Genomic DNA, 22,850 nt, shown 5'->3' with positions numbered 1-22,850 from the left:
TTGCCCTGGCGTTCCCAAGAATGCCAGCAAGTCCTCAACACTTTCAGAAGCTTGTTTTTGAATGTGTACCTGCTGATTAATTAATTGAAGAAAGCTACTGGAGCACAAACATAATCTCACCCTGTGTTAGTCATTCCTGGATGGGGAATGTGTTCCTGGGAAGGCAGTCATGTTAATGTTGGCAATTTCTATTCTGCTCATGTCTCCAGAGCCCATCACTGTGGCCCACAGAGCATGAGCTCATGAGCTCATGGTTTAATTGGGTTAGAAATTAAATGAATGCTTTTTTTCTTCTAAAGGAGAAGGAGAGCCGCCCCATACTAAGACTAGCAATTAAAACTGCAAGAAGATAACTTGGCAGGAGTCTCAACAGTGAGGCACACATGAAGTGGAGAGGAACAAATGCTCTTATCTCCAGCAAGAGCAAGAAAGTTTGACAGGTAGCAGTTCTCAACACGGATAGCTGAGGGGTGGAGGGTGAGATGGATTTACAATAATCTCAATAAACTCAAAGACACACATATGAGAGAAAGGGAAGAATAAATGATATCGTACTTACATGTGTTTGTTCTTCCATGAAGACAAAAGAAACTTCTGGATGAAATATCTAGTTAGTTGAGATGATTCTAAAGCTCCTTCCAAATCTGAATTATGATGTCACATGAAACTCAAACCTACATCACCAGCTGATAGAGTCACACACCCTGTATCCTCAAAATCCTTGTTATTTATTTCTGGGAGTTCCCAAATGGGTGTCTCATGTGTGTCCCCAGTCCAGTCATTCAGCTACAGCCAGTGTGAGGAGCCTTCGACTTCCCATTTCTTGTGCCCAAGAGCCCCTTGAAGAGGCACCACTGCTGGAACCGCTCACATCTGGCATGCCAGTGTCCCTCCAGGGGTGCTACCTCCCAAAGCTTCCAAAGCTGCCAGGCCTCTAGGCAAAGGTGAGGAGAATGTGTTACTCAGTGTCTCAAAAGTCTCCTAAAAAAAGGTTCTGACCTCTGGTCTTCATCTTTCCAACCATAAAAATTCAGACCAAAGGACCATATGAACAATTCAATCAACAAATCTTTGTTGATTGCCTAGTATGTGCCTGGTACTTTTCCAGAAGCTGAGATGCAGTAACGAACACATAGAAATGATCCCTGCCTCCTTTTCTCTTCTCTGCTTCTAGCTCCCATCCCTCCAAACCCAATTATTTCACCTTCTCTAGTTATAAAACAAAAGTTCCCATGGATATTGATAAATGGAAAAGAGTTGCGAATGGGGTGTTGGGAAGAAATGAACTATCCATAGTAGCATAGTTGGGGCTTCAGCTCACCTAGCCAAAGATGCCCTGTACATCTGAAAAATCCATATACCAAAATTGCATAGATAATTACTTTCTATGCAGCCAGTCACAAGTTAATTTACCTGATAATTTTCATATGTGGTAGAAGGAAGGCATTTGGAAGACCAGTTTAATAGTACAGTAAATATGTTAGTTTTGAACATTTTGTGTATCTGCAAATATACAAAGGCATTTTGAACGTTTGTATATTTGCAAAATGTGGTATGTTTTTCTCCTCCCCCCACATTGCCTCATTAATTCAGAAAATATTTATTGGGCACCTACTTTATGCCCAATAAATATTTTCATGCCAAACACTTTTCTATTTTATTTTATTTTTTTTTGGAGACAGAATCTTGCTCTGTTGCCCAGGCTGGAGTGCAGTGGCACGATCTCAGGTCACTGCAACCTCTGCCTTCCAGGTTTAAGCGATTCTCATGTCTCAGCCTCCCAAATAGCTGGGATTACAGGCATGTGCCACCACACCTGGCTAATTTTTGTGCTTATAGTAAAGATGGGGTTTCACCATGTTGGCCAGGCTGGTCTCAAACTGCTGACCTCAGGTGATCTGCCTGCCTTGGCCTCACAAAGTGCTGGGATTACAGGTGTAAGCCACCACACCTGGCCCAAAACACTTTTCCAGTTGATTGGGATATAGCAAAGAACAAGATGGACAGAAAATGCCTGCCTTTGCAGTCTTTATTGTGGGGTAAGACACAGTCAATATAAATAAACTATACATAAATAAATAGTATGTTAGTTAAATGTGCTCAGGTGAAATAAACTAAGAAGGAGGACAGGGAGTGTTGAGGGAGGAGCTGGCAAGGAGAGCAAAGAAGCCCTCACTGAGAAGGTGACATTTGACCCTTGAAGGTGATGAGAGAGCATGCCATATCTAAAGCAAGAATATTCCAGCTTTGGGGAACAGCAAATGCAAAGACCATGAGGTAAACAGGTGAATGGAATATTCAGGGAACAGCAAGAGATCAGTGTGGCCAAGGAGCAGAGTGAAGGAGGGAGAGAGCCTGAGGAGATTAGGCCAAAGACACAGCAGGGGCCATATCTTGCAGGGCCTTGTGGCTTTTTGGAAGGACTTTGGCTTTTACCCAGAGTGAGATAAGAAGTCATTGGAGAGTTTTGAGTAGAGGGGTGACACAATCTGGCTCTTGTTTTAACAGGCTAAGTCTAGCTGCTCTCTGGGGAATAGACTAAAAGGGCAAGGGTGGAAGCAGGAAGTCTAATTAGGAGAGTATTGAAATAATGCAGGTGAGAGGTGAAGGAGGCTCCTACCGGGGTGATAGCTGAGGAAGTAGGGAGAAGGCACATGTCATGTGCTTTCATAATTCAGAACATTAATTTCATCATGCTGTATTGTAGCATTTGGTTTCTCTGGTAACATGCAATTTTGGTTTTTTGATGATGAAATAAAGTAATATATATATATATAAGGTACAAATATGGCCCCTGGCCTATGATAAGCATTTGACTAGTGCTAATTACTGCCTATTTTCTATCTTTTCTACTCTAGCTACTTCTGAGAATGGTTTGCTACAGATAATAATAAAAACTGTGTATCCATATACATAATTGGTTAAAATGAAAACAAAGATCAGAAATCATGTGTAGGAGGGGAAGATTGTAATTGGACAATAAATTAGATTATTACTGCAAGTAGGCACTAATTCAACTTCTGTGCTTCCTAACAGGCAAGACAAAAAATGAAATTCCATAATTTATCAGGTTTTGTCTGGTAAGAGGAAACATCAGTTTTCAGGAGACCTAGACTTGTTCCTAGCACTAAATTCCTATTGATTCCTAATATAAGGAACTCTGATTATTAGTATATAATGTCCTCAACAGCAATTCAGCAGGTAATACAGAGATAATCTTTGTTATTTCTTTTATTGATTCACAGTAGAATTATTAAATAATAACTCAGTAAAGCCATTAAGGAAACAACATAGTTTAGTGAAACGAGCCTTAGATAAGTTCTTAGAAAACTGAGTTTGAGTCCCAGTTGTACCCGTGTGAGCTTAAGAACACTTAAACCTTTTGAACCTTACAAAATTGTTGTGAGAAGCAAATGAGATGATACGTTTAAAAACTCATTATAAGTTATAAAACATATATTCTTATATTACTGAAATCTGAGTGCTGAGTTAATTCAATAGAAGTTCATAAAGTTTTAAACACTCAATATGAAAGGAAAATGATGCCTTTACTAATTCAATCAACAAATATTTACTGAAGGTCATCTATGTCATTGTTATAGGCACTGAGTGGAAAAAAAAAAAAAAAGAAAGCCCAGGCCCATTCTAATCAAGCTTTAATTCTAGTAGGGGAAGACAAATACATTTACTAAAATTAAGTAAGAATAAGGGACATTAAAAAAAACTAAAAAAGAGTAAATGGATAAAAGAGTGAATCTAGAGAAACAAGGAGTTAACGTGTTCCCTGGCTGCCTTTGTCAAATATCACTTTCCATCTGCATTTTTGACTGGAGTCTACTTCATGCATTTATTCATTACTTCAATCAACATTTACAGAGCTACTCCCACATGCTAGAGTCTGGGCAGTCAGTTGAATACCTGCCAGTTTATTATCATATTGATTCACTCACATCTTCTGATGTGCCATCTTGTGACCGGCAGCACACCTAGGTGGGACATCGATGTAGTTGGGGTGAAGAGCAAGGTGAGATGGTGGCCCTCAACCTTGCCCAAATCACCAAACTCCAAATCCAGTTTTTTCTCCCTCTGCCGTTTTTTGTTTGTTTGTTTGTTTGTTTGTTTGTTTTTTCTCTCTGAGACGGGGTCTCCCTCTGTCGTCCAGGCTGGAGTGCGGTGGCAAGCTCTCGGCTCACTGCAAGCTCCGCCTCCTGGGTTCACGCCATTCTCCTGCCTCAGCCTCCTGAGTGGCTGGGACTGCGGGCACCCGCCACCACGCCCAGCTAATTTTTTTATATTTTTAGTAGAGACGGGGTTTCACCGTGTTAGCCAGGATGGTCTCGCTCTGCTGACCTCGTGATCCGCCCACCTCAACCTCCCAAAGTGCTGGGATTACAGGCGTGAGCCACCGCGCCCGGCCCCTCCCTCTGCCTTCTTATACCCATGTATTAGTCTGCTATGATTGCCATAACAAAGCACCATAGAGTGGGTAGCTTAAACACAGAAGTTTATGGAGGTTAGAATTTGAAGATCAAGGTGTCAGCAAGGCTGAGGCCTCTCTCTGTGGCTTGAATATGACTGCTTTCTCACTAAATCTTCACATGGTCTTTCCTCTGTGTGCACACATCCCTGGTGTCTCTGTGTCCTCTTCTTTATAAGAACACCAGTTAGATTAGATTAGGGTCCACTGTAATGGCCTCATTTTAACTTAAACATCACTTTAAAGTCCCTGTCTCCAAATGCACATGTTGAAGTTTTTGGGGTTAGGGCTTCAACTTATGAATTTTGGGGGACATAGTTCAGCCCATAATACCCATTTTCTTGCTCTAGTTGGGCTGTTCTGCCACCATTCCACGAACATTCCTAGTGTTTCTGAAGCCAGAAAGTCTCTTCCTCTCTCCTTATCAAATTCCCATGCATCCTTCAAGGCCCAATGAGAATGCCATTTCTTCTGAGAAGCATTGCCTGATCAGCCCAGCAGGCATGATAAGTCCCTCCTTGGTCTTTCTTTAACATTTATAGCATGAATTAAAGTCCCTCGAATTGTACAGGTGAATGTATATGGTTTGTTTTTATGGTTAGAGTATAGACTTCTGGGGGGAAAGAATTAAATCTTAAATCTCCTTGTATCTTCTCTATATCATTTCCCAGGTATAGGCTGGCATAATATATACACATTAAATATATGTTATGTTATGAACATGAAATCTAGTAGCTCACTGATATGAAAACTTTCATTGGCAACTAAAGCAAGTATGTAAATAAGAAGATGCCTGTTGTAAAGTATACTTGCTCCAAAATGTGTTTCTTGTAGATATTTCTTATTATTCACTAAATTCTTACTTTCACTTTCAATTCTTATCTGCTGATAGAAATGTCTTCTCCATCAGAATGCAATTAATATGCTACCTTTGAGGAGGTAATTCTTTAGCTCAAAGTGATGTGTTGGGTTATAATTTTCATCATCTGCAATCATAGATTGAGTTTTCTGGAGGTTTTTAAAAAATTTTAAGTTGACCAACTATCCAAAGTACCTAGGCATGGTACACAACCTTGAAGCCTTGATATGTAGCTGGTATCCCCTGCTTATTGTTGAAACGGGTGTAGAACTGATGAGGTGAGCTGTGGCTTCACAAATGGGATTTTGTGTGTGTGTGTGAAATGGAGCTCTGAAAGGACAGTTTGTACCCTATTGTTCTTTTTAAAGCAAAAATTACTCTTGTTAGACAACAATAAAAGGCCCTTGCTGCCATTGCTGGGTATGTGTTTACCAGCCACCCAGTTTCTGTCTAGACTGTTGGTTGGATTGGTAGACATCTCTCAAAAGCAGGTCAGCATAGTGGCTAACAGCCATGGTTTTGAGCCAGCCTGCCTGGGTGGAAGGCTTAGCTCTGCCCCTTAACAGCTTTATGGCCTTGACTACTCAACCTGTCTGTAAAGTGAGATTAATGAAAACCCCTTACTCATAGGACTGTTTGAGGACTCCGGGAGTTAGTATATGCAAAGAGCTTAGAAGAGAGGCAGGGAAACCTTAGCTATTCACTCAGTATTTGATGTTATTACTTTCTGTGCCTTTGTGATAAACTCTCTCACTGATTCTAGCTCATGACTTGTAAAAGACCAGCCCTATCCATTTTATGCCTCCCACCCAACTCCACAAGGTGATCTTGCCTTGCTTAGCAAAGAATTTTTACCAAAATGCTTTTCTCTAAGGCAGTGAGCTTTAAATGGAACAAGTGTAACTTTAGATCAATTTTATTTTCCATTTCTTTCCATCTCCTTGGCTACTGTCCTAGCACAAATCACCTTCATTATCAATCTGAACCCCTATCTGGTCCATGGATCCTTTCTGACTTGTGCCCCTAAAATCTATTCTCTATTCAATAGGCAAAGGGATCACTTTAAAATGCAAATTTGATTGAGTTACTTTTCTGATGAAAACCTCCAATTTCTTCCTACTACACTTAAGATAAAATCCAAAGGCCCTCTGCAAGCTGGCTCGAAGGGCCAATGGCATTCCTTCTGATCCTCAGGCATGCTGAGCAAACTTGAGGTTTTGCCCCTGCTGTCCCTTCTGTTTGAGCATTCTCTGCAGATCTTTACGTGGATGGCACCTTTTCATTCAGATCTCAGCCCAAACAGAGGCAGTGGAGAGTAATGGCCACAAGCACATCTTTGGGAGCCAAACTGCCTTGGATCTAAATCTTGGGTTTCACCACCTCACCACTTCTTAGAAAAGTTACTCAGTCCCGGTTTCCTCATCTGTAATAAGAATGGTAATAATCCCTACATCATAGGGTTTTTTGAGGTTTAAATACATTAACAGTTGTTTAAAAAAATAGTGATCAGCATACAGTAAACACCACTTAAGTGTTTAAGAAATGAAAATGTTATTTCCTCAAATAACCCTTCTCTGACCCATTCCAAGTTACTACCTTCCCCAGTGACAGTCACTTAACATGCAAGTGCCTTATTTTTATTTTCTACATAGTTCTTTTCATTTTTGGAGATCATTTACTTATTTTTATTTTCTACATGGCTCTTGTCACTTTCAGAGATCACTTACCTATGTATTGATCGGCTTTCTCACTAGACTGAAGGTTCATGGCGACAAAAATCTCATCTGTCTTATTCCTTTAGGACCTGCCATCCCATTTCTCAGAACAATGCTAGTATCTATTACCTTCTCAATAAACAGTCATCAAATGAAAGAACCAGAGTTCAAATTCCGATTCTACTAGTTCAGTGGTTTTTATCTAGATGCTTGACCTCTGTAGGCCTGAATTTCCCCAGCCACAAAATGAGCAAGAATATCTGTACTTCATGGGAGTATTGTATAATATACATGCCAAAATGTTAATGGTGATTATCTTTGGGAGATGGGATTACAGAGGATTTATTTTTTCATGTTGTTCTCATGTATATTACTTTTAAGATAATGAGCGTGGATTTATTTTGTAATCAGTGTAAATTTAAAATTAAACAATATTTGTGAAGGATTTAATACAGTCCCTGATCCACAGTAGGTATTTAATAAACAGCCAATGTTAATACTACTAAACTGTTCAATAAGCCCAAAACGGCCTCCTTCCTCTGTGGCACTGGTCTGTTGCCTTATATCTCAGTCTGAGGTTTGGGGCTCAGTCACTACCCGACCCCAGCTGGAAAGACATGTTCCTCCTCTCAGGCCAGCTTCAGAAACCAGAGTGGAAGGAGGAGATTCAGTGACTGTCAGCTGAGGGGCTTTCTCTTTTAGACCAGCTCACTCTCACCCTTTGAAGCCCAAGTTTACCTCCTGATTGTGGGTGGATGAGCTTTCCACAGTGCTTAGTATGCATCCCACGCCTGGCAGGCTGCAGAGAATATTAACATGGCAAATTCCATTGTTTATTCCCCCCACACTCCCCCAAAATCATTTTCAGTGTTGAGGAAAGAGATTGTGCCCAGCTGCTGGAATCTAATCAGCAACAGATCTGCACAGTGCTGGAAGATGTGGCTGATACAAAGCTGTGATTCTTCAGCTGGTGAATTTCCAGTGCAAGATGGGGGCTTGCCCACCCCTCTCCAATACGGTGGATGGACCAAATGCTTATTCACCATGAGTAGGGGGAAGGGAGCGGGACATCCCTCACACAGGGCCATTGGCAGCAGCTGATGATGCAGGAGGCAGGGGAACTGGAGTGAGTCCTCATTTTTCATCAGGAATCCTATGGCTTTTGCTCATTAGGTTATCTGTCAGTGCAGCCAGCTCCAGCCAAGGCTTCTGGGTCCTAATGACCCACTTTCTATCTGGTCCCCTCAGACTCTCTGTGATTCTGTCTTTAAAGATTAGCTTGAAAGAATTTGAAAGTCATTGTTTTTGTTTCCAGCAAGCAAAGGAAAAACATAGCTTCTCAGAGCTAGCTAAAGGTTCTGTGGCTTTCTTAAACATGACAGCTGCATTAACAATGAGAAAAGAGACTCAGGAGCCTGTAATTTGAAGGACTCCATGATTGCTAGATGGATTTACAGTCTAAAGCTGGTGTTACTGTAAAAACTCTGGATGACAGGCGAGCAGCTTTTACCTGGCTTTCTGGGTGCCCCATCCCTGTGCTAGTGAACCCAGGGGTAGATTCCAGGGCAGGCCCAAGGATTCTGTAAGCTGAAGTACTGTTTTAGTCATCTAAAATAAGACTTGGAAAAGGCAGAGACTTGTCTCACTATAGGTGGCTTTTCATGGAGTCCAGATCCAAGTGAGGAAAGATTCTAGGGATAAATTCTAGATTTTCTTCTATGGAAGCCTTGTCCATCCATCCATCCATCCATCCATCCATCCATCCATCCACCCACTCACCCAGCCAGCCAGCAGAGCAATTTGCAAGTGCTGTTGCTTATATAGTATGTTTTATAGAAGGTATCAAATATAAGATGTAAGCATGCCTACTATTGTATAGGGTATACTCTCTGAGTTCAGAGCCTCATTGGCAGTGTGTCCAAGGGTAAGTCACTGTGCATCTGTTGGCTCATCTGTAAAACAGAGCTTGGAATCTTCCTTATATGTTTTTTTGTGAGGAGAAAATGAAGCAATCAATGTTCAGTGCTTAGCATAATGTTTGGCATGTCCTAAACACTCTATAAATGGTAGTTATTATTATTATTTCAACAGAAGACACAGAGAAGTTAAAATTCCACTCCCTGACCTTGAGATGCTTTTTATACATGTGCATAGTTGGAAGCTTGGCATAGGTCAGGTTATCTTATTCTGGAGTAAGTGAGGTTTCCTTGAAACCTTGGCTCTAAACTCCCAGAACAAAAGACTGTTAGTTGTGGTGACTTGGCCATAAACTAGGTCTGGTGCTTTACCCCTCTGTTCCAGTGGGCACTGACTTTCCATATATCCTATAATGTTTGTTTTCTGCCACTTCCTGCATGATTTTTTTTTCTAAAATCTTTCTTTTCTTCAGACTGAGACAAAATAAAAATGTATCACCTGAAGCTGAGGTTGAAAAATAGCCCAATCATTGTTGTTTAAAAACAAATTCCCTTGTTGATGGCACTTCTTGGTGAATGATTCCCCTTCACTATGGGGCCTTCTTAGAGCAGAGATAAATGAGCCAATTTGGCTCTCTAGGGTTCATCTTATGTCTAGGCCAAATTAGTGCAGGAAATCCTGAATTATAATTTGTTTGTGTTATCATTAATTCATTTAATCACACATTCCTCACAATTTGTAGCACTGAAGAGGAATTATTAACCAACCCATTATGTTTAATGTGTAGCTCTTTAAAAAAAGATGGCTAATAATTCATCTGAGGTGCCAGTGATAGTGCTGATAATAATAATAGCTAACTTTTATTGAGTACTATCTCTGTGCCAATGTGTAATGTTGTAAACATTACATATATGTGAACTTCTTTCATCCTCACATCAACCATGTGACATGTTGTTATTATCCCCTTTTTCAAGATGAAGAAATTGAGGCACGAAGAAGTTAAGAAAGTTGCCCAAGGTCACACAGTCAGTATGTGGTAGGATCAGTACAGCTCAGTTGCAGAATTAACGCTCTTTGCTTCCTAGTTACACATTTATCAGGTGTTCCCTGAGAAAGTCCCAGGTGTCAGGCCCTGTGCTGGGTACAGGGATTTAAAGAACATGCTGTAGTTCTCTCCTTTTAAGGGGCTTGAAGTATGGCTTGGGAGTCAAGACATGTAAACAAATGGAGCTTGGGTCTGAAATTAGGCATTCTGACTCCAGAGAGGGATACTGAATGATGAGTGGGAATTGGCCCATGAGAAAAACGAATGAAGGGGAAGGATATTCTAGAAAAACAGAGAGGCCAGATCAGGCAGGGGTGTCTGCAGATTGCTTAGTGTGGGCAGCACTCATCTGTACCAGTAGATCAGCACTGTTCTCCTTTCTTCCACAAAATCCTGGCAAGGTCTCCTGTTTCTGTACACTCTAAATCCACACTGTGATCCACTCTGTGATAACATGGAAAACCACCCTAAATAGAAATATGAAACCCAATGTTTTGAGTGGATCCTTTCCGCTGCCCGAGAGCCGCAGCAGCCTTGAGTCTCAAGTGCTGTTTGATCCCTTTACGTGCTGTTCCCTCTGGAGGGATTTGGGTTTTAATCTGTTTGATTTTTTCTTCTCCCATAAGATTACAATTCTCTCTCTCTTATTCTTAAAATCTCAGATTACTCAGAGATGTGATCAGTGACTCACAACATTTCAGCTGGGGAAAGGGAGGATGCAGTTCGTTGCCCTGGTGGCCATCGCCCTCATGGCTGTTAGCATCTGCACAGCACCTCCCTCTCCCCTCAGAGAAACACCGTGAGGGCAAGTCACCCTATGGGTGTCCATTCTACTTTGTGGCTTCTCAGGAAACTGGCTTTCCTACTTCCTTCAATCACTTGGCCAGTTAGGTGGACTGCTCCAAAGAGAATCCCCTTCTTAATCCTGCGAGGAGCAAGTAGAGTATCTCACTCTGTCCAGTATCTCTCCCCATAAACAAAAATGCCAGTCCCAAGTATTGGTTTGGCTCAAATCTTGAGGTGAATGGCAAAGCGGAAGAGACTGGGGGTGAAAATGATCTTTAGAGATCGTTTAGAACTTGAAGTTATCAACATGGGAACTACAGAGCATGGGAATACTTCCTACTCTCTTGCTGCGTCCTGGACCAGGTTAATATCTCTATAATCCCTTCATTAAGAAGCTAATCACATCAGCTGTCCCTTTTGAGACTAGCAAGTCTTGCTTTAGTACAGTCTTCTTACTCTAGTCTAGTGCCTTGTGTGAGCATCTCCCAAGAGCTTATGATCAATCTAAACCAACCAAGTCCTTCCATTAGACATTTTCTCCCCACCCCGTCCCTATCCCATGCTTCCTCACCACCTGGATGGATTTCCAAAGTGCCTTCCTGAGGGTCCTTCTGCCTCTGCCCTCTCTACCTCCAGCACCTCCAGTCTACCCAGTAACACAGTGCCGCTGGATTTCTCTTCTTAATATACTACTACTATTATTATGTGACTCCCCTCTTTAAAAGCACCCAATGGCTCCTCTGTTCTCAGAAACTTGCCCAAACTTCTCCAAATGGCTTTCAAAACTACCACAGTCTGTTTCCAGTTGAATCACTCCCTTGTGTCTGTTCTGGGTTTGAGGACAATAAATTCATCAGTCTTCTCCCTGTCATTCATTCCCTATGGAATCCCTTCTAGCTGAGACAAATAGGACTGATTACTTTAGAGAAATTGAGTGAACAGGAGGGAAAACTCAAATGAGACAGCAGGAAGGACACATGGGCGATGCATGTCCTTCAGGGCCTCCCTCCTCACCTTGTCTGTTCAGATTACTCCCAGGCGTGTGTTTTAAATGGAGTTGAAATCCTATCCTGTTTATCCTTGTTCATATTAGCAAAATGTTTGGTGAGCTCTTTATCAAGGGCTGACACGTTGGTGCCAACCAAAGAGGCTGAGCACATTTATCACTGCAACTGGGACGTGCCCCAGCCTGGAAAGGCTGTGCCAACCACTTGTCATTTCCTGGCAGCTCCCCCGTATCCTCACACCCATCCTGCTCATAATTGAAAACCTCCAACTTCTGTGACCTTCAAGAGTTGCAAGAAAAATGATTGACTGGCCAAGTCCAGCTTCACATGGCAATTGAGTTCTGAGGCTTTGTCAGAGCCAGGCTGTGACAGCTGAGCCAGCAGAAGTCTGGGGAGGAGGTCAAATCACAATCCCGAGGCATCACCACCCTCCTTACTTTATAGACCGTAGAGTGAGGCTGGAGATGGCAGCAATGGCACCAGCTCAAGAGTTTCTATGGAGGAACTTAAGGGTGACGCTTTGATTGGAAAAAGGAGTTAGCAGACTTGTTTTAACGATAAACTTGAGCAGAAAGCATTCTTTAAAGTTAGATTACTTATTGGGGTGGCTTGTAGGGTCTGCTGGAAATAATAGGGTGGGATGTGAGCAAGCACCAATGATTTGTACAGATGTGCAAGTCATTGGTATTTATCTTTCAATGCCCTTCCCCTGCTTTGCTCTGTATCCCAGGGATCATCCCTGAAAATGACATTTCTCAGGCTCCCTTTTCCCCTGGCTTCTAGGTGAATGAAAGGCAGTGGAAGAAGAGTGGAGATGAAGAGAACTGGGGAAGCCAGGGAGCAGCATCTTAAGAGCATCTCTTCTGTGGCCCCAGCCCACGCTGGGCCATCTTTGCCTTGGTTCCAGCTCCCCTTGTGTGGCATTGCCCAGGGCTAAAGAAACACCACCCTTCCCTCTATCTCCAGCTCTGGAGTTAGGAGCAGCTTCCTGGAGTTGCTAGTCTTGGAGTTGCTTCACCCTCCTATTTGCTCTTTCAGATCTTCTACAACCGGTGATATTGACTCCTCTATAAGTTGCCTCTTTTGAACCTTGTGGCATGGATGCTGTTTTTTACTGATTGGATCTTATCTCTTCAACAGTGGCCTGACACAATAGCTAAGTGGGATCAAACTTGAAGCCAGCCATGCAGTGAAAGTGGGAATTAGAACTGTTGCCCTGACTAGTAGTCAGTATGCTTCTACCATTCCACACCACCTTCTGAAAGATAGGCATGTATGTAGGTTATGAATGGGAGGGTTACTATTACTCCAGGGTTCCTGTTAAACATATATCATGTTGTAGAGCATAGACTCTTCTTCCCAAACAATGCACGGCCAAAGTGCTTTCTGGGTGTTGGTGAGGAACTGAGAGGAGGGAGCAAAAAAGAGGTGTGGCTCAGTTTGGGAGCTCCCAATCAGACAAGGGCCCTGAAATCAAGAGAAAGACAACAGAGGATGCGGTAAGTAACTAGTGTTTCATCCTTGGCTCACGTTCCCTCCTCACAGCCCCATCCCATGCTTCTGCCACCCAAGGCTGGTCAGAAAGTACTTAGGAAGTGGAAACTCATTCTAACACCAGCCTCAGAAAAACATTTTCCAAAGAGGGAAGCTCCCCAGACACACCCTCATGCCTCAATGCAATGATACCACAACTGCAGCCTTTGTTTTGATTACATGATTATTTGTTGGACTTCTGGTGTGTACTTTAACAGGGACTTCAAAGAACTATGAATCATGGTTCCAACTTTCAAAAGTCCATCCTGGCTGCAGAGATGAGGTGCATCTATATGAAAGATTTTAAGAGCCATACAAGGCAAATCACCATCCAGTATCAGGATGAGAGCATGTAGAGGCAGACAACAGGAAGAACTTACACTGGTGGAACTCCAACTAAACGCTTTAGAAGCACTGTGCAGTAATGTATATACACACTCTGTATATTATCCCGTGTAATGACTCCCCTAGTCCTAGGGCTTATATATCATGATTCTCATTTAGAAAACAGACTCCAGGAGTTGAAGTATTCCAAAGTCACATAACTGGGAGGTGGGATCTTGAGAAATGCCAAACTCATGCTTTCCCCGCCACTTCACTCTGTCCCTACTATGGCCAGTGACAGAGATTAGACTCAGATTCTGGACACCTGGGGAGTCAACCAGTGAGGATGCTGGAATGGGGATGGGACCCCAGGCAAGCAATGTCTGAGGAAAATTGTCTGGCAGGGGTCTGCACCATGAATCAGAGGAGGGACAGAGACAGGAGACCAGTCAGGGGACTGTGACAGCGACCCAGTGGGATGCTCTGAGAATGGAAAAGAAGAGGTATATATGAGAGACAGTTTGAAGTGAGGGTCACCAGGTAGGCCTGTGTTTCCAACTGGATACAGAAGGTAAAAGAGAGGGATTGAGATAATTAATTAAACCTTGATGATTCATAATTTGAACCTGACTATAATTTTGAAAAAAGAACAAAAACAAAAAACTACCCTCCCCAATTTAGAACTAAATGTCAAACACATTCCCCCTGCCTTTCCTCTAGATTAAAAAATATTTTGTGGTAATTAAATAAAAAGCTGAGATTCCTACTTGTTGGTTTTATGATCTGGATGGTTTGTCAGCCTGTTGACAACTCCACAAACCAGGAAAGCTGTTTGGGTTGTTGTAGGTTCTGACGGATAAAAAGTGGGTGATTAATTCAGGTTTAGGAAAATGTAGTGCACCACAGAACAGTTCCGGAAAACAGATTCTTGGGGAAATTGGATGGGGGAGGGGGGAAGCCAGAGAATTCCCAGGCTGAGGGACAGGTGGCTGTAGAAAGGACTTATTGGGCTGAAGTGTGGTGCTCATCAGGGAAGAATTAAGTCTTTTGAAGACTGGGGCTGAGTAAATCAGCTAATCCTTGGGGAACAAATATATGAGAATGGTAACAAACAAATATATAAACATAGACTCATTGTTTAAGCTGTAGTCGAGACAAATTGGTTAACCTACAGACCTGTAATTTGCCTACTAGAATGTGTGTTGTGACCTGAGGTTTCCTTTCATTGTCAGGTGTTCTTTGTTCTGAAGAGGAGAAACAGTAAAAAATTTGCCAAGGACCCAAGATAGAAGACTGTGGGCCCAGATCCTAATGTAAAAGAAGCCTGCCTCAACTTAATTTTCCTGGACAGCAAGAGCTATGAAAATGAACTGGGTGAATATTGGTGTTTTCAACTTGAGGTTCCAATGAATTAGGACAATCAGAAGGAAGAGTTTGATTTTGGGGTCTAGCATGAGACCATTCAGTTCAAACTTTCATTTCACAGTTAGGAAACTAGACCCAGAGAGGCACAGTGCTTCGGGTTGATGCTAATAGACTGATTTTGGAAGGCAGTTGAGCTGGAAGACACAGATCTGGGGGCTGTCAGCCAAGGGCTGAGAAGGATGTGAATTAAGAAGGTGGGAAGGGAATTGATGGCTAAGGCCTGAGTCTTGAGAGAAACCCATGGCCAGGAGCAGAGGAGTTAAGATTCATTCAGAAATGCTCCTACAGACATGGGAGAACAAGGATTGTTCAGTATAATGGAAGCCAAAGGAGAGGGTTTTGAGGAGCAAAAGACTAGCCAACAGTAGCAATTGTGTCAAGGTGATCAAGGAATAAGATGTAAACAATTGTTGGATTTATAATATGATTTTAAAAGTGCAGTTTCAGTAAAGTGATAAGAATGGGAGGACAATCAAATGGCACGTGGTGTGTGTGTGTGTGTGTAGGTTGTGGTGTGTGTGTGGGGGGATGTATGTGTGGAGAGTGTGGCATGAGATGCATGTGCATATGTATGTTTAGGATGAGGTGTGTGTGGAGAGTGAGATGTGTGTGTGTAGGATATGAGGTGTGTGAGCTGTGTGTGTGTGTGTGATGTGTGTGTAGGGTGCGGTGTTGTGGTATGTGTGTATGTGTACGTGGTGTGGGGGGTGCAGGGTGTGTGTGTATGTAGGATGCGGCGTGTGTGGAGAGTGAGATGTGTGTGTAGAGTGCAATGTGTATGGGGTGTGTGTAGGGTGCGGTGTTCATGTGGGGTGTGTGTGTGTATTCTGACTGAATGCTGAGCACTGGTGCTTGAGCTCTCCTGCCCTGCCTGGGAGGTGTTGTGTCTGAGGTGAGGGGAAGGCTGACCCAGCTGATGGGTCCTGTGAGGCAGAGGTTGAGGAGGGAGCCAGAGATGAGAACCAACAACATGCTCCAGGAAGAGGGACAGGCCCAGGAGCAAGGGGACACCAGACTGGAACAGATGGACTCATGCAGTTGTTCCTTGATGGCCTGTTCACATATAGCATTTGCCATGTCCCACAAATTCTGGGGGAACCACAAAATCTGGGGGAACCAGAATTCTGGTGGAACCACAGTGTGTGGAAGTTCCAGGAGACTGAAAGTGGTGCAAGGTTAAGTGTGTTACATATGTAATTGAGTAATCAGGGGTGCTGACAGCCCGACAGGCCATGCCTTCCATTCGAACCAGAGCTTGCTTCACATAGAAAGAAAGCAATGGTTTTCTAAGAAATGTGGACAAGTGAGGAACCCTATCATATCCTTCTTACTCATTTCTTCCCTGTATTAACCAACCACTTACGCTGAAAATGATGACACAGAAGAAAGGGAAAGACAGGACAACCCATGGTTCCTTTTCCTTTCAGCCCTTCCTTACTCATCAGTAAGCTGAAGGTCAAGAGTATTGATGGAACATGCACGTTATCAAGAAGTAAAATTAAAACAGTTGAGTTAGTTTTGTGCAGTGTTCCCACTGCTCTGGTAAGGACAAAATATATACGCAAGTAAGAGCTAGGCAATATGAACTGTGTAATTTCAATGATTCCACGTATGAGTCAAATGCACTTATTTTCATTTACAACTAACACTACACAACATAAAGAATAGTAAAATTCATACTAATAATTAAATTTAAAATTTTTCTTTACTTAAAATGACATTAAATATCAAATTAAAAACATCATGACTAGTAAAAAAAAATTGTGGAAGAAAGAAAAAGTTTTATGCTTTGGTGACCCTTAATGGCCTTATTTCCCTCTGGTTTTTGAACAAGGAGCTCGATATTTTCATTTTGCACTGGGCCCTGAAAATTATGTTACTGGCCCTGGGTGGGATGGTTGTTTATATTTGTATGACCAGGGTCAAAAAACAGTCTTGGAACCACAGGAGCAGGGAAGATTCACCAATAAATTGATGAACACAAGTCTTCATCATTACCCACACACACTCACTGGCCCCTCAACATTGGTAACAATGGCCATGGGTGGAGAGTTAAGAAGATGATAACTCCCAGAAAACTATGGTTTTTCTGCTGATAACTCTTCAACATCTCACCACACCCAATATCTCTGCTTTTGTTAACAAACCATGAACTGCTTCAAGTTGTCATACCCTTTCTCACTGTCTTTCTTCTGATTGGAATGGCCTGGTGAGAGCAGGCTGGTGGGAACACACACCTTCCGAAAGGCCCTCACCACAGCAGATCACTGCTGGCGTCCGAGCTACTTCCTGCTTGTCCTGTTGTGTCCTTCATCAGTGACCGCACTCTTGGAGTGCTTGCCTCTGGCTCCTGTTTTCCACCCCTTTCTCAACCTGGTAACTCCTGGTTTCCAGTCTTAGTGGGCCCACTGCTCTGCTCCCACCTCCTGTGATAGAGTCGGGAGAGCCGCCACCCCCACTTGACTCCTGGACCCCATCCAGGCTGTGGTATGTGCCAGCACCATCTTCCCAAAGGATGCTGCCCCTCCCTGAGGCTCATGGTATAGCTCTTCTCCCATATTCACACTCCCGTCTTGAAGCCTAGCCCACGTAGGGTTTCCAGAAAGCCTTCCCCAAACCACTAATAGAAACCCTACTATACTCACACCTTCCTTAAGAGATACTTCACAAACCCAGTTTTGTGCGGTGCAAAGGGGATGAAATCAGAAATAACATAGGTTTAAATCCTGGTTAACTAACTGATTTTTGAGTCTGTCAATAAACCTCTCTGTGCCTCAATTTCCCCATCTACAAAAACAGGATTGTGATACTTACCTCATAGGATCATTGTGAGGATTATGAGAAATAGCACAGGCAAAGCCCCTAGGTGCTGCCTGGCATGTCCCAGCACTCAGTAAAAGCTCCCCCAACACTTTTCTCCCCCTGCTGGGGTTGGGCACCATGCCTTATTCATGCCTTTATTCCTTGCAGCACCTAGAGTAACATCTTGTGGCTGGCAGGTGATCAATGCCTGTGGATTGAATTAAATTAAAACTTTCCTTGTGTTACACTGTTCTCTCCATGTCCCCAGTTGTAATATCCTCTTAAAAGTATCATCGCTTGGCTGGGCACGGTGGCTCATGCCTGTAATCCCAGCACTTTGGGAGGCTGAAGCGGGTGGATTACAAGGTCAGGAGATCGAGACCATCCTGGCTAACACGGTGAAACCCCGTCTCTACTAAAAATACCAAAAAAAAAAAAAAAATTAGCTGGGCGTGGTGGTGGGCGCCTGTAGTCCCAGCTACTCGGGAGGCTGAGGCAGGAGAATGGCATGAACCCGGGAGGGGGAGCTTGCAGTGAGCCGAGATCGCGCCACTGCACTCCAGCCTGGGCAACAGAGTGAGACTCCGTGTCAAAAGCAAACAAAAAAAAGTATCATTACTCAGCTTGTAAGTTCTACTTCATGTTACTGCAGATTGTGACCCCCAAATGAAGTAACTTTTGCTGTTCCTTCTTATTAAAAATAATACATGCTCAATATATAAATAAAAACACAAGCAAAAAGAGTATTAAAAAGTCTGATAATTCTACCCACACAGACATAGCTAGTATTAACATCTCTCCATTAGCTTTTCAATGCAATGCAGCTATTATATCTATGTGTGTGCATGTATACATGTATGTATAATATTTTGCTGAGGGAGGAAAGTGGAAATAGCTATTAAGAGAGGGATGTGGGCTTTAGAATAGAAAAAATTCAGCAAGCCTGTGCTCTGTGAGTGTGAAAATAACCACTGGTGTCTACTTAGATTCAGTAGGGTGGGAGTCTTGCTGGAAATGCTTTTTAAATTTCTAGTGCCATAATCTTTCTTTCATCCAAACAGGAAAAAATGAGTCTTTACGTATTTTTTAATGTAGCGATAATTGTCATTCATCAGCATACTGCACACTCTTTATTTGGGTGTTTATTAAGGATCTATTTCATGCCAGAAATAGATCCTAGTTGGCACTAAAAACAAGGATATGGTTACTGCTCTCAGTGAGTTTTCAGTCTGGTGGGGGACACACATGAGAAATAGCACATGCAAAGCCCCTGGGTGCTGCCTGGCATGTCCCAGCACTCAATAAAAGCTCCCCCCAACACTTTTCTCCCTCTGCCGTGGTTGGGCACCATGCCTTATTCATGCCTTTATTCCTTGCAGCACCTAGAGAAACATCTTGTGGCTGGCAGTAAATAGGTGGGCAAGATTATCAGATTTTTTAATACTCTTTTTGCTTGTCTTTTTATTTTTATATCGAGTATGCATTATTTTTAATAAGAAGAAACAGCAAAAGTGACTTCATTTGGGGGTAAGAAAAGTAAATAGGTTACCACAGTGCCATGTGATAAATGTTAGGAGGTGGGAACCACAGGATGCTGAGGAGCATTCAAGGTGGGGGGACCAAACCCAACTGTGAAGAATTCCCAGAAAAGGTGATATCTATGCTGAGTCTTCCAGGGAAGGTCATAGTTTGTCAGGCCATGAAAATAAGGGGTAGAGAAAAAAATATTCCTTGGAGAGGGAAGAACATGTGCAATGACTCGGAGGCAAAACTCTGTGTGGGGACTGCAGGTGCAGAGTGGGTGGAGCATGGAGTTGGAGGGGTGAAGTGCAGGGAGATAAGAGTGAGAAAGGCCTTGGATACCACGCTCATGAGTTTAAACTTTGTCCTGATGGTTAAGGGGAGCCACTGAATTCTTTGAAAAAGGGGGTGTCATTATTTGTGGGGTTGAATGTAAACAGCTGGGTAAATGGGTCTATACTTCTGGAGACAGATCTAAGCTGGAGATGTAGACTTGAGAGTTATTTATATACAGATGGGAGATGAAGTTTGGGGTGTAAATCAAATCCCTAAAGAAATCTATAATGAGAAGAGTGGCTGGAAACACTGACATTTAATGAGAAACAGAGGAAGTTGCCTGAGAAGGATTAGCCAGAGAGGTAGGAGAATAACCTAGAGATAGTAATGTTTGGGTACCAAGGAAAGAGAATTGTGTAGATACAGGAGGAAAGAATCACCAGCTGGGGAAAAAAGGGTCAAGTTAGATAATAACTAAAATGATATTATTTGAATTTGACAACAGGGTCATTGGTGGTCATAGTGAGAACAGTTTCAGGGGAGTGATGGGGTGGAAGCCAGATTGTAGTGGGTTGAAGAGTGGGGGTGGAAAGAGGAAATGAAGGTAACAAATATAGACAACATTTTATGAGATTTCACTTCAAAGGGGAGAAAAGACATAGTGCGGTAGCTAAAGTAAGACCTGTGATTGGAGGAAGACTTCATTATTTTAAGATTTAGAAAAGCTGTTCAAGCAGATTGAAATACTGATGGGAAGAAAGAGAAAGTGAAAGAGAGAGAGAGAGAGAAGATAATTCTTCCAAAATGCTTTTATATTTATTCATTTGTTTAGCATTACACAGTTCACTTAGGAGGCTATTAATCTTTTTTCCATTTTCAGGCGGAAAAACTAAATGAAACCCAGAACAATGAAGTGAATTCTCTAAGATTGTATGTCAGGAAAATGAAAGTGATAAGCTTAAACTCTGGGGTTCCAACAGACAGTAAAGATTCAGGAAGAAAAATGCATTTCCATCTGTAAAATCCCTTGAGCCCAGAGCATATCCAAGGTGCTACGATTATCATGCCCCCAACTCCCCCACCCTCGACTGGGAGGGGGAGCCAGTCTTGTAGCTCTTATCAGACTGTATTGAGCTGAAGCTTTAATGAGCAGCAGCAATCTGTTATTTTCCTCTTGTTTGCCTTGCAAGTTGCTCTTTTAATTCACATCAAGAGAGGGAGAAGGAGATGAATATTAAAAGCGCACATCAAGGGACTGAGCCAGCCAGGGAGACAGGGAGCTCTTCAGTATGCAGGGACAGAAGCAGGAGTTTGATGTGAGACAGGAACCATTGCCCTGGAGTCTGCTCCAGTGTCTGACAAGCCTGCCCTTGGGAAACGTTGCTCACTAGAGTTGCTCTGGTATTGGGAAAGGGTTGTTTCTGGAATTGTCTGCACTGTGGGCTTGGCTGACTCTAGAATGACAACAGAAAGAACAAAACTATTTCTGAGACCTCGAGAGAATAATTTATTATGATGTAGAAACCAAAGTGTGGGGGAAGAGTTTCTGTAATGGGACATCTCACCTAAAAAGAGCAGTAAGTCCCACTGGTCTGAGATGGTTTGGGTGTAGGAAAGATGGAAGGAAAGGGTCTCAATGTCAAGAGTACCAATATTTTCTTTAGTCTCTATTCAGTAGTGAGGCTCTGATTCTCCAAGTTAACTTCATAAAGTGGTGAAAATCCAGAGCAAAGGCCAGCAAACATTTGGGAATTGTTTGCTTCAGCTGGTCCAGATGACCCTATAAGGGACTTATCTTCTCTATAATCTGAGAACTTGGAAGAATAAGAGCTTAATAAGGGTGCATAGGAGGTTAATCTTATCCCCAAGTACTGCAATAAATGCTCACCATCAGAATCACACAGAGGTTTGTACTTGCTAATTCAGCCGAAGTCAGTTCTTGGGAAGACCTCAGGGTTATTGGCTGACTGTAATGATGTAATGGGTAAAGGCCAGGATTGGTTGATTGGTTGTTAAGGGTAATAATTTTGTACCAAGCCCAAAATTATACAGGGCTGGCATCTTCAAGTTCTTGCACTGTGCATGGATTTGGTAAATTCTTAATAAATCTTTGTTAAATGAGTGAATAAATAATCTTGGTTTCTTATTCCTTTATTCAAGTGACCTATGCCAATTCAATTCAACAAATATTTATTGAGCACCTACTATATAAGAAGAACCTAGTAAGCTCTAGGGAGGCAAGTGTCATCCTAGTTGTAGCAGATATTGTCAGTGCCTGTGTAACCACCCAATGGGTTCACCTTGCCTGCTGCCTAGACAGAGCCCATTTATCAAGACAGGAGAATTGCAGCAGGGAAAGAGTAATTCATGCAGAGCTGGCTGTGTGGGAGACTGGAGTTTTATTATTACTCAAATCAGTCTCCCTGAGCATTCGGGGATCAGAATTTTTAAGGATAACGTGGTGGGTGGGGGGCAGCCAATGAGTCAGGAGTGCTGATTGGTCAGGTCAAAGATGAAATCATAGGGAGGCAAAACTGTCTTCTTGTGCTGAGTCAGTTCCTGGGTGGGGGTCACAAGATCGGATGAGCCAGTTTATCCATCTGGGTGGTGCCAGCTGATCCATCAAGTGCAGGGTCTCAAGCACTGATCTTAGGCTTACAATAGTGATATTATCCCCGGGAGCAATTTGAGAAGGGTCAGAATCTTGTAGCCTCCAGCTGTATGATTCTTAAACCATAATTTCTAATCTTTTGGCTAATTCATTCGTCCTACAAAGGCAATCTAGTCCCCAGGCAAGAAGGGGATTTGGCCGGTGGTGGTGGCTCACATCTGTAATCCCAGCACTTTGGGAGCCTGAGGCAGGCAGATCACGTGAGATCAGGAGCTTGAGACCAGCTTGGCCAACATAGTGAAACCCCGTCTCTACTAAAAATACAAAAAGTAGCCAGGCACGATGGTGCACACCTGTAGTCCCAGCTACTTAGGAGGCTGAGTCAGGAGAATTGCTTGAATCCGGGAGGCAGAGGTTTCAGCGAACTGAGATCACACCACTGCACTAGAGCCTGGGTGACAGAGTAAGGCTCTGTCTCACAAAAAAAAAAAAAAAAAAAAAAAAATAGAAGGGAGTTTGCTTTGGGAAAGGCCTGTTATCATCTTTGTTTTA

At 42.7% G+C, this 22,850-nt stretch overlaps 1 long non-coding RNA gene across 1 annotated transcript; it reads left to right on the top strand.

Moving 5' to 3' along the window:
- Nucleotides 1-663: 663 nt before the first annotated feature.
- Nucleotides 664-15,033, top strand: LOC134808858 (uncharacterized). Its single transcript, XR_010152835.1, has 2 exons — nucleotides 664-944; nucleotides 14,896-15,033. It is a non-coding gene; the product is annotated as an uncharacterized LOC134808858 (long non-coding RNA).
- The last annotated feature ends 7,817 nt before the right edge of the window (nucleotides 15,034-22,850 follow it).

The sequence above is a fragment of the Pan troglodytes genome, chromosome 1, assembly GCF_028858775.2.
Source record: "Pan troglodytes isolate AG18354 chromosome 1, NHGRI_mPanTro3-v2.0_pri, whole genome shotgun sequence".
Taxonomy (NCBI): domain Eukaryota; kingdom Metazoa; phylum Chordata; class Mammalia; order Primates; family Hominidae; genus Pan; species Pan troglodytes.
This window is presented reverse-complemented; position numbering and strand designations above follow the sequence as displayed.